The 16,127-nt window shown below is 38.1% G+C and overlaps 1 protein-coding gene across 2 annotated transcripts in view; it reads left to right on the top strand.

Moving 5' to 3' along the window:
- Window positions 1-16,127, top strand: part of LOC105696114 (glutamate receptor ionotropic, kainate 2) — a 332,137-nt gene that overhangs the window by 38,307 nt on the left and 277,703 nt on the right. Inside the window, exon 2 of one of the 2 annotated variants that reach the window (XM_012418304.2) lies at window positions 15,377-15,444. The exons of the other annotated variant lie outside the window; for it this stretch is intronic. The gene's annotated coding sequence lies outside the window, so the exon portion shown is untranslated. The remainder of the gene's footprint in view (window positions 1-15,376; window positions 15,445-16,127) is intronic. 2 annotated transcript variants of the gene reach the window in all.

Here is a 16,127-nt window from a genome sequence, read left to right on the forward strand (position 1 = left end):
TTCATGGTTATTTAACAGTTGATTTTAATCTCCGATTAGCCTAATTTTTGGCGGTGCAATACGATTTTCCCTAACCGGAATGAACTATTCATAGTTAAGAAATTTCACGCTAATCGGGGTTAGTGCAGCCGGCTTTAAGGGTTACTAGGAATAATAAATATTTGGAAAGTGATGGAAATGCGGAGCTTTTCTCATAATTCTCGACCAAAGTGGGTCGGACGAACGACGGTTGAAATGAAAACGCGAGCCGGGTTTCCCTCCACGGGGTTTCGCAGACATCCCGGAAATCCTTTAACGGGAAAACGAATTCCTCGCAATTCTTTTCTCGTTGTTTCTCTCAAATTTCACCTCATTATGTGCGATTGGAATCGAATGCCAATTACAATCGGAACGGTTATATGCTGTGTTGGGTGGACGGGGGTCTCGCCGCGTTAGTCTTTTTTCTGCGGCTCGAACTTTTGTCGTCTGGGTTCTTGACAAACGGGGATGTGCAGCATGCATCGAAGCATGCACGTGCAGCTACACGTTGTGGTATACATAAATTCACGGCTGAGCGACGTGATTTAATTTACGGTCAGAGGAGAGCACGAGAGTTTTCGAACCTAATGCCCGACCTGGACATTGCGAGCGGTAACGACCTCTCGTGTTCTGGGAAGCTGGCGTTTGTATCGAGCCTACGCTAACGATTATTTCATAAAACGGATTATGCGTATGTAATCCAGGATTTACGGTAACAAGCATATCGAGGATGGTCTAGGAAATGTCTCGTTACGGACGTGTCGATCGCCGTTAGCACCTCCAAAGTTGCTTGTGTATTTCCTCTGGTAGAAGGTTGGGCGGCTTGAAATATTGCGTACCCGTGTTAGCGCATTGTTTGATATAATTTATCACGGGTTGTTAAGAGTACATGAAAGAGTCAGCCCATATATATCCGAGAAGTCAAATCGTTGGGGAAAGTATTCATCGAATTGGGGGTACCGATTCGTTTCAAATTTTACCACGTGAACATGGAGACCTTAAAGTAGGTCCTGAAACTTATGAAATTTCATTTTTCATAAAAAATGTATTTATTTATCATGGACCAAAACCAACATGGCGTGGTCCGTGCACGTTTACGATGATTTACGCTTCCTGGAGGCTTAGAATCGAAAATGAAGAGTTTCAGGACCTAGCTGGAATAATTTAGAATACCTTTCTACTCTTTCATATCACCTTAAGCCCAACATTTTTCATTGAAATAATCTTACTGACGTAATGTAGGAGGCCGCAGACGGTATAGCAGTTATAATATCTTTTTACCGACGTCGATTAAATTTCTCCGCACCTCTCGCGTCATCTAGTAGGCGCGTGTAATTGCATAGGTTGTAAAATTGCCGACGGATATTGTTCCTCAGATGAGACGACACGCAGCCGGAAATGGCGGAGGTTTCGGTCGCGCCCCGAAGCCGGCAATTCTTGAGCTTAACGAACCACCTCCTTCTCACACTCCTACCCTCAATCAGCGGGTGAAACGGGGAAATTCCTGGAAGATTCATGCATATAAGCAGGGTTTTGCATAGACCACACGTTCAGAAGCACGTACCGCGAGAAATGTGCCGAGAGAGGTGCAAGAATTTCGCGAAAAATGATGTACGACTCATTCAGCTACCTTCCAATATCTGCCGGTATTGTGTTTCACTCTTCCTTTCGCTTTAGAATGATGCTATTAGACTGGAAAATTCATCGTATGAATCTCATCAGGACGATGGAAATGGCGGTTAATAATTCTTCGCTGTCATAAATAATATTAAAGAGTTAATAAACATTTAAGGATTTAACAGTAAAAGGACGTCAAAAGTATATTTTCCTTTTTCTCGTTGACGTTCACTTTTCATAAAAAACTGTATTGTTTAATTTTTTAGTGCTACTCCTTTTCCTGGTATTTTGACTGTCCGTCTGTTATCATTTATTCTATTGCGAAGAAGACTAATGAATATGATATGATGTTATAATTTCATATGACATTGTTTACACGTTCAGACGCATGAAAAGTCGACTTACTATTAAAAGGAAAATATTCCACGCGTTCCTTACAGATTTTGCTGCTTTTGACATATGTTGTAGTACATCGAAAAATAAGAGTCACGTATTATATTACACGCGTTACTTTACGAATTTGAGGGGTAAAAACTACCCACAATGTTAATCCCCGGAAACAGTTTTTTCACGTTTTCTCCTGAACGGAATACTATTTTTCTCCCGGACCACAATTTATTCAGTTTCTACCAACGGTTTCATCAATGTTTCATATTCAGTTCCGTTTACTAGAAAATTTAAAAAAGCTGTTTCGATCCCTTCGACCCTGAGGGCGATTTTTACCTAAAAAACTCGCGAGTTAGTACGTATGAAATATACGTGTTCGTTATTTTTCGATGTGCTATAACGTATGTCAACCAACAGAACCGGGGAGGTACGCTGATAAAAATCGATGGAAATTTACATACATTTTTAAACATTTCATAACTTAAATTTCCCATAGAAAAACGAAAAATGAAAGAATTACAAACTAGATAATGTATAAATACACCTAACATTGTATATTTACCGTATTGGTGCATTTTTACTTGACTCTCGTAAATACATCATAATTTTTTATAATTTAACTCAGATGCTAAATGTCATATTACAGAGTCAATGTAATTTTACTGCAATTTATCGTGGGATCAAAATAACCAAGGAGTGAGTATGTTAATTTACATGGGCATTTTTATCAGTGCACCTAGGATACTATCTTGGTTAGCAATAAACCGTAAATAATTGTTAATGGAACGTAATCAATAATTACACGTTCTGGTATATATTTCTAAGGTATGCTCACAAACTACATATTACATATCTCATGAATTATTTATTCTTCCTATCATCGAAATTTTTAATAACAGAAGTTTATGTAGCCGCGTAGCGAAAGTTCCGCGTTGCATGTGCTAAACTGGTTTTACATACTTTTTCGTCGGTGCTTTATATATAAACCGTTCTTAATACTTCCATTCATTCTGGTCATGGTCGCACTAAAATGAGCACAACGCGGTACACGAAATATTACACCCCGTACACGGATGAGAAACGATTACATGTAACCATGTCACACAAACATATAACGCGTATCATTTTGATTAGCAACCAAAATGCAATCCATTTGGAACCTTCCCTTTCCCTAGAGTGCAAAGCCAAAGTACCTACATATATGGTCGAAACTCGTAATGACTGTTTGGACTAATTACGCAAATGGTGTGCTCATAAACCCAGGTAAATATGTGGACACATCGAAAGCGCTTTTACCAGGTGTAAAAAGGTCTTCATCAAATAAAACGCTTACAGTACGACTAAAATCAGATACTGTGTACAAAATACAAAAAATGTTATTAATAATTTTTCTGCACTAAGGAGTAAAAACACAGAACTCATTAAATAAAAATGATAAACATTTTTAGAAGACATTTGGTAAGCTGCATATAACATTTTAATAAATAATTTTAAAAATGAATAACTTCACCCGATAAACCTAACTTCGTCATACATCTCAAGTTAAAATGGAAATTGCCTTATTGTTACTTGCACTTTTGCTCAAGTTTAATATATATTGCAGTTACTTTTACGAGTTCCGTGTTAACACGTTGATTACAACTAATGATTCTTAGATGCATAAATATCGGTCATCATGTAAAAACTGTCTCGTATGCGAAGGTAAAAGTGTCCATTACAACTCAATGAGGATTGTCAATCTACTTTTTCATGACAGTTATTACTCGCGAATACTTCTGGTGAACAACACTGCGTGCCAACTTAATATTACGCAGTTTGTTATGGTTGACGTGAAATAAATAGTTAACTGAATATAACGAACATCATGCAATTTGTATATAGACAACAAATCACGACACAGTTTGGTTCACTGTACATGTTATAAGACATTTGCGGAGTAATGACAGATTGTGGCGAGAAAGCACTATTTCTACCAGAGGTGTCAAAAGACACTTTTTAAAATTTTAACTTGAAATTATTTTCAGTTTAATAATTTTTTCTGAATTAATGTTTTGAGTTTTCGTATAACAATTGTGAAATTTATTTAGCGGTATCATTTTCCTCCAGCTCATGAAAACCTTTTGGTCGAAATAGGTGTACACAAAGTCGTGGTAGAAATAGTGTTAAAGAAGTATATTTGTGGACAATCTAAGAGCTGACTGATCAAAACAAAGGGGTATTCACTCAGGAAATCATGTATTTTAACGCTAGAAATCATGTGGAAATCTGTTGCAAATCACAAGCAAAATTCACTGGAAACCAGAAATCACAAAAACGCTGATACGATTTTAAGGCCGAACGTCACTTGTCACCAAGACGCATTGCTGTCTATCAAATGAAATCAAAGGCAACTGGCTTTCAAAGGAAATCGTTTTCAATGATTTCCGAGTGAAGAGCCCCTGGGGTAAAAGGTTAAAAAACGTGAGTTTGCGGGGTTGGAACTGTATTTTGGAAAAAAATGAGTAAATTCTTTGCTAGCGATTGGAAAATAAAAAAAAATAGAGTCGCCATGGAGGGATAGAAAACGATGCTAAAAAGGCTCAAAGCAGAAACGCCCTTCCTTGAAAAAATGTTTGCACAGGGCGCAAAAGGGAGAGTTTTACGAATCGCAGCTGAAATTGCTGGACTGGTGGGGCAATTTTTTGAAACACTAAAAGAAAACCGTGTTCCTTTTTTCAGCGTAGAAAACATTTTTGGAAGGAAACTGTTCGACTTAACCTGGTCATAAAACATCTACATGCCGCAGGTTCACGCAGAACTTTGCTCGATACAGAATGTACAAAATTCTTTACTGTGCATTACAAAATTATTCCCGACTTCGATATAATGCTTAGTTGTAAGATTATTATTAAATGAAATATGTGAAGTAACTATGATGCGCAAGAAACACATTGAAATGTGTGTCGTTATCTAACCCATATTGAACATCATGGTGGAAATTAGAGTGCCATTTTCTCATTTTATTATATTGAGTATTTTAATATACGTGCATGAATATAATTTAGCGTGTAAAATAAATTGGTAATCCCTACTACGAATGATTTGTGATATATTGGAATAATAAACGTAATTTAGCCAACACGTCGTAAACAGTCTACCAATAATTGGACCTGTCATGTGTCGGGCTCGATGCTGCCGACGGGAAAATGATTAAAAACAGCTGACAGACGCCGTCAATAGCTCGATATTGATTCTATACGGAGCTTTAAATAACAGGATGTGCTAAAAATACGACACCGAGACGAAAATCATTTTAGATTACCGATATTGTCACGGGAACTCTACGGTTATCAATTTTGTATCTGCCATGTAAAAGTATTCTTGACAATGAGGGTGTTCTATTTTTCTATCACGTTGTAGATATCTTTAACTATAAAAGGATGGACTACTAGCTGTCAATTTCACACATGTTGACAAGATTTCAGCGCCATCGTGCACTAATTGTAAGAAGACCTTGTAAATTAGTGCACCGGGAAGATGTCATTGAAATTGCAGATGAATCGCGTTCGGTTCATATAGACAAGACGCTATTTCCTTGTCAATGATTGTTTCTACAATTTTAATCAGTTTTCAAAAAGTCACTCTTTATTGGTGAAATGTTCAATCTAGTGATTAGGAGAAACATCTAAAAGGTTCGCCAAACAATTGCCTCGGGGATATAAATGCACGGTTGCGGCTTTATATTAAGAGAGTCTTTATATTAAGGCTTTATATTATAGGCTTTATATTAAGAGAACATTTCAGAGATTTGCCTTACACAAAGAAAAGTTACGAATGCGTTTCCAAACCGATCGGGTCGATCAAATGCTAATTTTAATATAAAGAATAGACGCGTGTTTACATGAGAGCGATTTTCTACAAATGATTATTTTCATACAATGAATTGCAACAATGTAATTTGTGAGCACTTTTAATTGAGCACACATAACTTTAATAAATTACAGTGTTGCATTTTTAATATGATAATAACCACTTAGCGATAATTTCTTCCATACAAACACGCGCTTGTTCTTTACCTTTAAAACGAAAATTTGTTCGACCCGATCGGTTTACAAATATGTTCATACTTTTTGCCCGTGCAAGGCATTAAACTTCGCTGAAGTGGTGGAACTCTTAATGCATTTAGAACTGCAACCATGCTCTGATATTCCTATCCGAATGGGTAGTTTGGAAAATCTTGTAAAAGTTTCTCCTAACTCCTAGATTTAACATTTCGCCAATTATGAATAATGGTCGTTTGAAAATGATTATACAGAATTTTCGCTCAGCCCAATATAAAAAGAACTACCTCTTCGCGGCATAGTATTCATAATAAATTTGGCATAGTCATTGTAGCATCCTGACGAACAATAGAAAGTTGATGAAAAAGTGCATTCCAAGATTCCCAAGAAGAAACCAGGCTACAAAAAATGTCAAGGGTGATTCTCCTAACTGTAAAAAGAATGTTATAGAACCGTGTAAAACATGAATCCCTTTGAAAGTGACATGCAATATGTAAAGCTTGCATTAAATTACAGTGGTATACTTATTTCATCTGACAAAAATCAACAGTTCACCCATCCACTATGTATTTCAATATTACTGTTTCCAGCTGATGGGATGCGACCTTAACTAACGTGTAGCTAATAATTTCGCTACCGACCGTGTACTACTGGTCTATATGAAACAATGACTTGGAAAGGTGATAAACCGTATTTATTCTCTTATCCATTTCCTATCCTCTTTCCGCCAGGTTTCCTCTTTTTCTTCGTTGACTCAATCTCACACGTAGGGTGTATATACGAACATGGCTCCGCAGTGCTGCCGAGGTGACTTCCCGTCGCAACTTTCTCGATTTTCCGATATCACCGATATTGGTGCACGTTGCTGCTGCTCGATGGATCCCTGGCGGAAAATAAAAAACAATAACCCTCTGGTGAGGAACCTCCGTCAGGCGCGTGTCGATCGCTGAAGAATGTAAATAGGTGCGAACAGAAGACCGAGATAGGGAAGCGTGGGACACATGTCACCGAACGATATTAACTTTCTGGGGAATAAATAAAATTGCGAATCGTTTATTCCTCCATGCGCTGCTACTCCTATTATTCGCTTCTCGAAATTCGATTTCGCGCATTTAATACTTCTAGGATGGAAAGTACGGAACGTTTCATGAAAAATACTTTCATACTAAAGTAAGTTCTCTTATTCGAATTACTGGATTGTCCAGAAAGTTATTTAGGATTTCACACTATATTTCCATGTAAAGTTGTTTATCCTTTATGTACATGCAACGTACCATTTTAATGCGCAGACTTCGCTCGACATTTTTATGATTATACTTTATTTTTACAATATAAAGTTTCGAATTTATTCAGGCCATGCAATTGATGATGGGAAAGAAGCAATTTTTTTTGTTTGTGTTCAAAGTGGGCCATTCACAGCTGTAGTGATTTGGAATGTCGAGACTGCATTTGAAGTAGGAACCGCTAATGAATGTCTTTTGCAATTAGTTCAGAATATGTAGAATTTATTAGGAAGTCATTAAGCCGCTTTTAAACGCCTGAGAAATTAGCTTACAAGCGAGAGAGAAACCTCAATTGATTGCGAGTTGCAAATAGACTTAATCTTAGGCGTAAATGTATTTCATGTAGAAGCGGCCATCAGGCAGAAATTGATATTTATTAAAATAAAACACGGTTATTCACCCGAGGAAGGAAGGGTTTCTTGAAATCGAAAACGTTCTTAAGTCGGGTACACATCTGAGCACGACCGCGTATGGGGCAAAGCGAACATACGACAGTGAACAATGACTACGTTTCCATTGTACTCGAAATTCGGGATTTACAGGGTCCAAACCCAGTAAATCAGAATTTAAGTATTGATCGAGATCGAATCAAATCTGCGTAATTATTAATGCGATGGGGCATGCGATTTTCTGGATTCGGACCTGATAAATCCCGGGTTGAGGTCATAAATTAGTATGATATTAGTAGCCAAAGGGTTAACAATGAAGCAACTGTACGTTTCCTTTTCTGCAGAGAAATTTATAATTGTCAAGTGGTTGTACTTCCTTGCTCTCTTTCAAGGGGAAGTGGGAGAGTTGGTGCGCAGTTGACGAGGACAGCAAGCGGTCGTAAATTAGTCTGTATTAGTAGCCAAAGGGTCAACAATGGGGCAAGTGCACGTTTCCTTTTCTGCAGAGAAATTTATAATTGAAAAATGGTCGCACTTGTTTGCTCTCTCTCAAGGGGAAGTAAGAGAGTTGGTACGCAGTCGACGAGGATAGCAAGCGGTCATGAATTAGCATGATATTAGTACCCAAAGGGTTAACAATAGGGCAACTGCACGTTTCCTTTCCTGCAGAGAAATTTATAATTGAAAAATGGTTGCACTTCCTTGCTCTTTTTCAAGGGGAAGTGGGAGAGTTGGTATGCAGTCGACGAGGATAGCAAGCGGTCATAAATTAGCATGATATGGGGACGCGCTTCGCGACGGTGGTTTATGTCGAGCGAGAGAGTGGCCGTGTTGCGGCGGCCGAAATAAACCGTAAGGTCGAGTACTACCGGCCTCCCATTCAATGGCTGGCACGCCGGCCACGCGGATTAACCGTTGAAAACTGGTTATAAATAATGCTCGCGGTTTTCCAAGAGGAATGGCGCTGAGTTACGCGCAGCGTGGATGCTTCGCGTCCGGAAATCTACGACATCCTTTTCCCACCTATGAAGAATGCACGAGAAATGAATATAACAGGAACGGAGATGAGCTCGAATACGATTCGATGAAGAGAGAGAATCTGCGGGGAAAATCGTGGAATCTGAAGGGAATCTGGAAGGAAACTAAATTTCGATTTCATGGTTGAAGCCAGTGATATGACGAGTCGAATAGTTTACCAACTCGAGTTAATCGAATTCGAATATTTTACCAACTCAAGTTATTCGAATTCGAAAGCACTGCCATCTCGAGTTTGGACTCGAGTCGACACCTCGGTGCCGCTACATGATATTAATGTATCCTTTTAATAACATTCGTTCTATATCATCCAGAATTATGCAACTGTAACATAGTGTGTTCAATGGGATATTACGGTTGAACCGTTATTAGAAGTTTTGGCTTACCCAGTCCTTTTTCCTGGACCAGGAAGAAATTTAGTCGTCGAGGCAAAACTCGGAATCACCCTTGTTACGTGCTTTTGCATTTTTCGGGAAAACTCTATTGACGTTTTATGGTGTACTCTGGAAACGGTACTACGTTCAGGATGAATTATGAGGTTGAATTATAGGGAAACCAAATTTCAATTTCATGGTTGAAGCCAGTGACATGACGAGTTGAATACTTTACCAACTCGAGTTACTCGAATTCGAATATTTTACCAACTCTAATTATTCGAATTCGAAAGCACTGCCATCTCGAGTTTGGACTCGAGTCGACACCTCGGTGCCGCTACATGATATTAATGTATCTTTTTAATAACATTCGTTCTATATCATCCAGAATTATCTAACTGTAACATAGTGTGTTCAGTGGGATATTACGTTTGAACCGTTATTAGAAGCTTACCCAGTCCTCTTTCCTAGACCAGGAAGAAATTTAGTCGTCGAGGCAAAACTCGGAATCACCCTTGTTACGTGCTTTTGCATTTTTCGGGAAAACTCTATTGACGTTTTATGGCGTACTCCGGAAACGGTACTGCGTTCAGGATGCGGCGCGCTGAAACGCAAAAGAATCGACTTCCAAATGGTCACCGTCGAACGACATTGAAACACGAATGGCTACGATGCCGCATGTACGCAGTCATGTTTTTTAATGTTCGACTGTCAGCCGCCTCGGGAAAAAATAAAGGTTATGCGTTTTTAGCGCTATGGTTTGACACTAAATACCGTCATGTTACGTACTACCAGTGGCATACACTACATTGTATGTCGTTTTCGTCCTGCGCAACCAAACGAGTAAGATGGTCAAATGTTCGGACAAAAGTAAAAAAAAAAATCTGAGATGACATTCCGCTACCTAAATAATAATAAAATATCAATAATTTAGCGTCCCTGCCCTGAAACGCTGTCAATTTCAATGGGCAAAGTGGTCCTGCATGTCATCTCACAAAAAGATGGTACTATCCTAGTTTTGGTCTTTAAGAAAGTCAATTTTCCTCCTTAATAAAACGATCGATAAAATCAATAATCATTTGATAACAACCGATATTAAAATATCACATTTGGACCCGTTTAAACATTTCTGTGACATTTAATACAGTATGTAAGGTAATCTGTACAGTATACAACGTTATAAAATTGTTAACGTATCTAGAAATGTATATTAAATATATGTTGATTAACTTTTGAGACATCAAATTTACAATTTTACCGTAACGTATACTAAGTGCAGGAATTTTATGAATATTCTTAGCAGCATAGCGTTTAGAAAATAAAGAGTTATCGAACGTTCGACGTTATGGACGCAGGAACTGGTGGGATTTCTTTTATCGAGCCCAGAAGGGTGAGAGAAGTTCCGAAGGCGAGAGTTCGCATAGAACCGAGTCCCGGGACTCGTTAACGAAGATGGAAGAAATTCTGCAGAGAGCTCTTCACGCATTGAAGCCTAGATCATTTGGCGTGCCCCGGGGTTCTCGGGCTCGCGAGAAAATCTCTAATGGCACAAAAATGCCGGTCTACTGGGATTAATTCGCCGGGAGCCGTCTTGCGGCAATACGCACATCCGGAAGTTTCATTAGGTAAATCTGGCGGCGCTTGAGCTTTTTACCAGCACGTCGGAGAAGTTCGTCGCTTTCGCGAGTGGTTACCATTATGCGCCAGCTGGCGCGTCCTCCTCCCGCGGAAAGTGAGGTTAAACACGGCAGCTCTATGATGAAAGCCAAAACAAAGCCATTGTCCGTTAATCACCTAAACCGACCTCGACGTTCTTCGAGTTTCTACTTCTACCTGAATCAACTTAGATCTTGCGCTGTTAACCGGTCTACTTGGGTGTACTCGGTGATGTACGGTATGGAGGTTGAATTATAAGGAAACCAAATTTTAATTTCATGGTTCGAGTCAGTTATGTGACGAGTCGAATACTTTATCAGCTCAAGTTACTCGAATTCGAATATTTTACCAACTCGAGTTACTCGAATTCAAATATTTTACCAACTCGAGTTACTCGAATTCGAATACCTCACCCAACTCGAGTTACTCGAATTCAAATATTTTACCAACTCGAGTTATTGGAATTCGAAAGCATTGTCATCTAGAGTTTGGACTCGAGTTGATAACTCGGTGCTGCATACATTTAGCACAAGTAGAGTAAATGGAAAGTTGAAGAATAAAACGATTCGAATTACGATTGTTCGAATAAACAAATAAGGCACGATTGGTATCTCGATACGAGTAACTCAGTCTCGCTCTTACACTCGTAACTCGCATTCGTTTGTACTAATAAGTCGAGTTACAATAAGAATAACTCGAGATGACTCGAATACGTGCTTGACTCGAGTTTAACGAGTTAAAATACTCGATTCAATCACTAGATTAAACATGTGATATGGGGCATGTGGGCAGTAAGTGCGGGAATTACAAGAAATATGCGTGGGACAGGGAACTTATGTGACAAATTTTGGAGAATTAGCCGAGTGCCATCTAAACTGAAATAGGGCTGTGAATAAATAATCCGATCAGGTGCTGATCGATATTCTAACATTTCCGATGGCTTAGGACGGACTGGATGAGCTAATGTGATCTTGGCCAGCGCTACTTGTTTGTAATTAGAATTGTCAAGATGCAAAAAATGTATTTTTTAAGTCCTTCCGGGTTTTCATCACTCCGTCGATGAATGCTCTAGGAAACTTGAAAGCCGCACGGAGACCTTTGCTTAATATTCATTATTATCTAAAAGATAGTAACATGTATGCGACGGCTTCCTATTGTGATAAGAAAATTGTAAGTTGACATCGTAATTTATTTCAATTCCTCTCTAAGGTGTCCCTTGTAGGTTCTGAAGTGATTTCAAAATCAAGGGGGTGACATCCTTGTAGTCGTCCCGTGTTAAGGATAGCCTTAGAGAATGTTCTTTTTCGAACCATAGAACGCTAAAGGCGTAAAGATCTTTACTACGCCATGCAACTAGGAAGAAGAAAAAGCGAATTCGTTTGGGCGGATCTATTCAAGTCGGGAATGGCTTGAAAAAGGGTGACTGTTCACGAGGAACGAGAACACCCATCAGCTAGAAAGAAAGAGAGGGGGATTTTAAAAGCAGAAGTGGAGCTGAGAGATTTGAATGAATTAGTGGGGGGAGGACAAAAGGGGAAATGTAATATATCTAACTACGTTACTAAAAATTATTCGGAGACATTATGGAACTCTGAAGAATTGAGAGAGGGAAGAAGTATAGAGGAATTCAAAAGGGTTATACATTGAACATTTTATGTCTAGATTTCTTATGTGGAAAGTATGTAGCCTTTTGATTTACATGTTATAGCAATGTTGATGGGAAACTGATAACATGTAGCTTTGAAAATTGAAAACGTTTTTCCGGAGTAAATGAAAATCTGTACCTACATTGTTGATCACCTGTAGATTAATACCTGTTGCTGGAGATTCACTCATTATAGTCTCATTACTGCCGCTGATCAGTGATGTAAATTAAGCTCATCTACTTCATTATCCTAGAAACTGAACACGCGGTGATCAACTTAAATCAGAACATCCGATAATCTGATTTGGATTTGAATTTACCCTGAAATGTCTGGAGCAAAATTTGAGAAATGATAGAAGTCAAATTTAATTCAAGATAAATTTCAATTCCGCGGTAACTTTTCCCATACTTATTAAAGTCATCTACGTTTCCTCAAATTGAACTACGTATTTGTTATTTAAAACGGTTAGTGTTAATCGAGGCGATTTCAAGAAGAGAATAATGCGCAATATTTTGCTTGCGAGTTTAAGAAATAATGTCATCTTTAAATTACCGGAACTCATTTCACTTGAATCCATAGTGTTCAGAAAGATAAAGATACATGCCCTGTTTATCAACTTACGCAGATATTTCGGTAACATTACAAGATTTAGCTTCTCGGTTTTAACTGGGTCAATTTTTATACAGAAATTGATTATTGAACATGGAAACATCTTTGGAGGCGGTTATTCGCCAGATTATTAATGTATGTGCTACTAAAGATCAATGATTCGGTAAAAACTCATATGCACAATTTCGATAAATGTCTATTGTTAATCATTCAAGTATATGATCCTTCATGTAAGGATCTTCAATAAATATCAAGTCCTGAATATGAATCATATTCCCAGAAAAATACTATTTCTTCCTGTCTATTTTTGTTATAATAATAACTAAAAACAATTATACGTTATACTGTAGACATAAATATTTAATAATACACTGCTCGCCAAAAAATCTCAACATACAAAAACAAAGAAAAATTAGAGACTAACATATGTAGTTTCGGATAACGTGAAGAAACAGTGATTAACCTTTGGTTGGAAGATACTTGTAATTATCGAGATATAGTTTCCTTTCATTGCGATAAGGAATGTGTGTTGTCATCGGATAGGCCCAATTTTGATGTTTAGATGTTGCAGAAACTAACATATGTAGTTTCGTATAATGTGAAGAAACAGTGATTAAACTTTGGTTGGAAGATACTTGTAATTATCGAGATATAGTTTCCTTTCATTGCGATAACGAATGTGTGTTGTAATCGGATAGGCACAATTTTGACGTTTAGATGTTGCAGACTCTGGCGAGCGGTATATGCAACAGGAAAAAAAAAGAACGTATTACTCATTATCAGTATGAAAGATGTTAGGTTGGAGGAAAGACATGATCTCAACTTGAATGACTGAATGGAGAGATGAATACGTTATAGAGTCTCTGGAGGAACATCGTAAGTCTCTTACCCTGAGTCAACACTTTCAGTCCTCTACCCCGTTCCAAATAAACACGTACACTGCAAACCCCTCTCTATTATCTCTCCAAGAGAAGCGTACTCTGAGGCACTAGTCCTGCGAAATAGAATAAACAATTTCAAGGGACAAAAACAATTGGCTTTTCCTTTTTACTTTCCGTTTCGGGACCAGCAGTGAAAAAGTAAATCTATCAACCTGATCGAATGACCGGGTTTTAAAGTTTGATTTACACGTATTCTTCACGTTTTGTTGCTTTTTCAAGGGTGACTAACCTAACTCCTTCTAATAGGCTTCTGTAATTTTAAGGTAATATCAAACAATCAACCTATGTATATCCGAGAGGTCAAATCGTTCATGAAAGAATTCTCCGAATTGAGTGTACCAATTCGTTTCAAATATTACCACGTGAATATAGATGCCTTAAGGTAGACCCTGAAATTGATAAATATAAAAAGCAAAGCTTCAGTCAAGCACTAAAATTAAAACCAATTCTAAAAGTAGAGTTAATCACTTTGGCACGCGAACGACTTAAATCAATAAACTCGGTAGAGTTTCGTGACAAAATTCACGTCTTTTTACAACGGTAAAAATAAAAATATTGTAGATTTGATACGTTATCTTACTCATTTTATGATCACAGAGATTTGTGATATATGCTTATAACTCTTATTTGTGAATCGGTCATTTAACCGATTCCGGAGAAATAGATATACATAAATTGTCAGTAGTTTCAGGGTTAAGAAACTATTCGTTGTTTATTCCCTTGTTTAATCCTTTGACTACAAAAGGCGAATGAACGTCCAATATTGTACGAACGTATTCATGAAATTCGTCCTTACGTCGAAAGGGCTTAAAAGGGTTAATGGATCCCTAATGTCTCTAATGCCCTTAATTCAGGACTAGTCCATGAGATGCGCTTTTCGTGAAATGCCCCCAACCGCAATGTCGTTCCCAGAGGAACGGTTTTCAATTATTATCAACGTAGGTCAGTTTTGGACGTTGATTCGTTGCTTAACGCAGCGATTAATGTTTGCGGTTGCACTGTTCCTGTTTGTTGACACGTGCGTATCACTCCGTTTAATTGGTTTGACGATGTTTGCTTGCGGCTGCGGCCTACGTTTATTTACATGTGCGAATTCGTTTCGTTCAGAGTTATGTGGTTTATTCTAGGGCAGTTGAACGGCAGTGTCAACAGTTGGGGGACACAGCTTTTGTAAACTCATTAAAGTGTGATTACCAGTTTTCAATAAAACTGCGACATCGGAATCACTCGACCCTTCATAAATTTCATAATTCTTGATTCCAAGATTTGACGAGAGTACTATAAAGACACACCGTTTAAGACGTGTAGTTCATAACATCGACTTAAATCGTTGTTGCAGTATTGCATATTTATTAACGTTTATTCTCTTCTTCTGTTTCAGGTAAGTTTTCACAATTCTTGAAGAACGGGTTGTAAATAGAAAGGGAGAAAGCATTAGTCTGCGGCTACGTGAGTATCCTTACAAAACTGTAATATCAATTCAATCAATTCAATCCCAATAAATACAAAATAGTGGAATCCACGTTTTGGACACGTAAATGTCGTGAAGATATACCGTAGGTGTACAAATAAACGTTAATCACGTACGGTTATTTCCTCTACGTTAAATATACTTACGCTTACCATATAACAAACGTTGATTTCGTATTTGAGGTTCTCGATGCGTTTCTGTCTAGTAAGAAAGAACCATCTATCTTAACGTAGCGTCTCTACGTTAATTCAAAATATGGTAAACGATTTCTTTACTTCCAGACTCTAGCTTTCGTCACATAGTTACGAATTTAGTTTATTCCACATTTGACATTGAAAGGATGGGCGTTAGAATATACGAAACACGTTACACCACTTCTAAACGTGTACTCCACGACTTCGTGTTTATTGGCATTATCGCACCAACACTCGTTTAGACAAAAGGAGCATTACATATATCAGTGGCCCAATGTACATTGCAATGATTTCATTGGAAGAGTAATCTATAAAGTCCAATTCAAGTTCCTAAAAGCTCTTTTCCCGTTAGCTCTATCACGCGTTTGATTCGAAACCGCCCAGGTAATCTTTTTCATAGAGAGCGGGCACTTTAACCACCAATGGCTGAATCTATCAATCGGTTTGAGTGCATCTCATGATCCGTG

Source organism: Orussus abietinus, unplaced genomic scaffold, assembly GCF_000612105.2.
Source record: "Orussus abietinus isolate OABI.00-Male unplaced genomic scaffold, Oabi_2.0 scaffold51, whole genome shotgun sequence".
NCBI classification, from domain to species: domain Eukaryota; kingdom Metazoa; phylum Arthropoda; class Insecta; order Hymenoptera; family Orussidae; genus Orussus; species Orussus abietinus.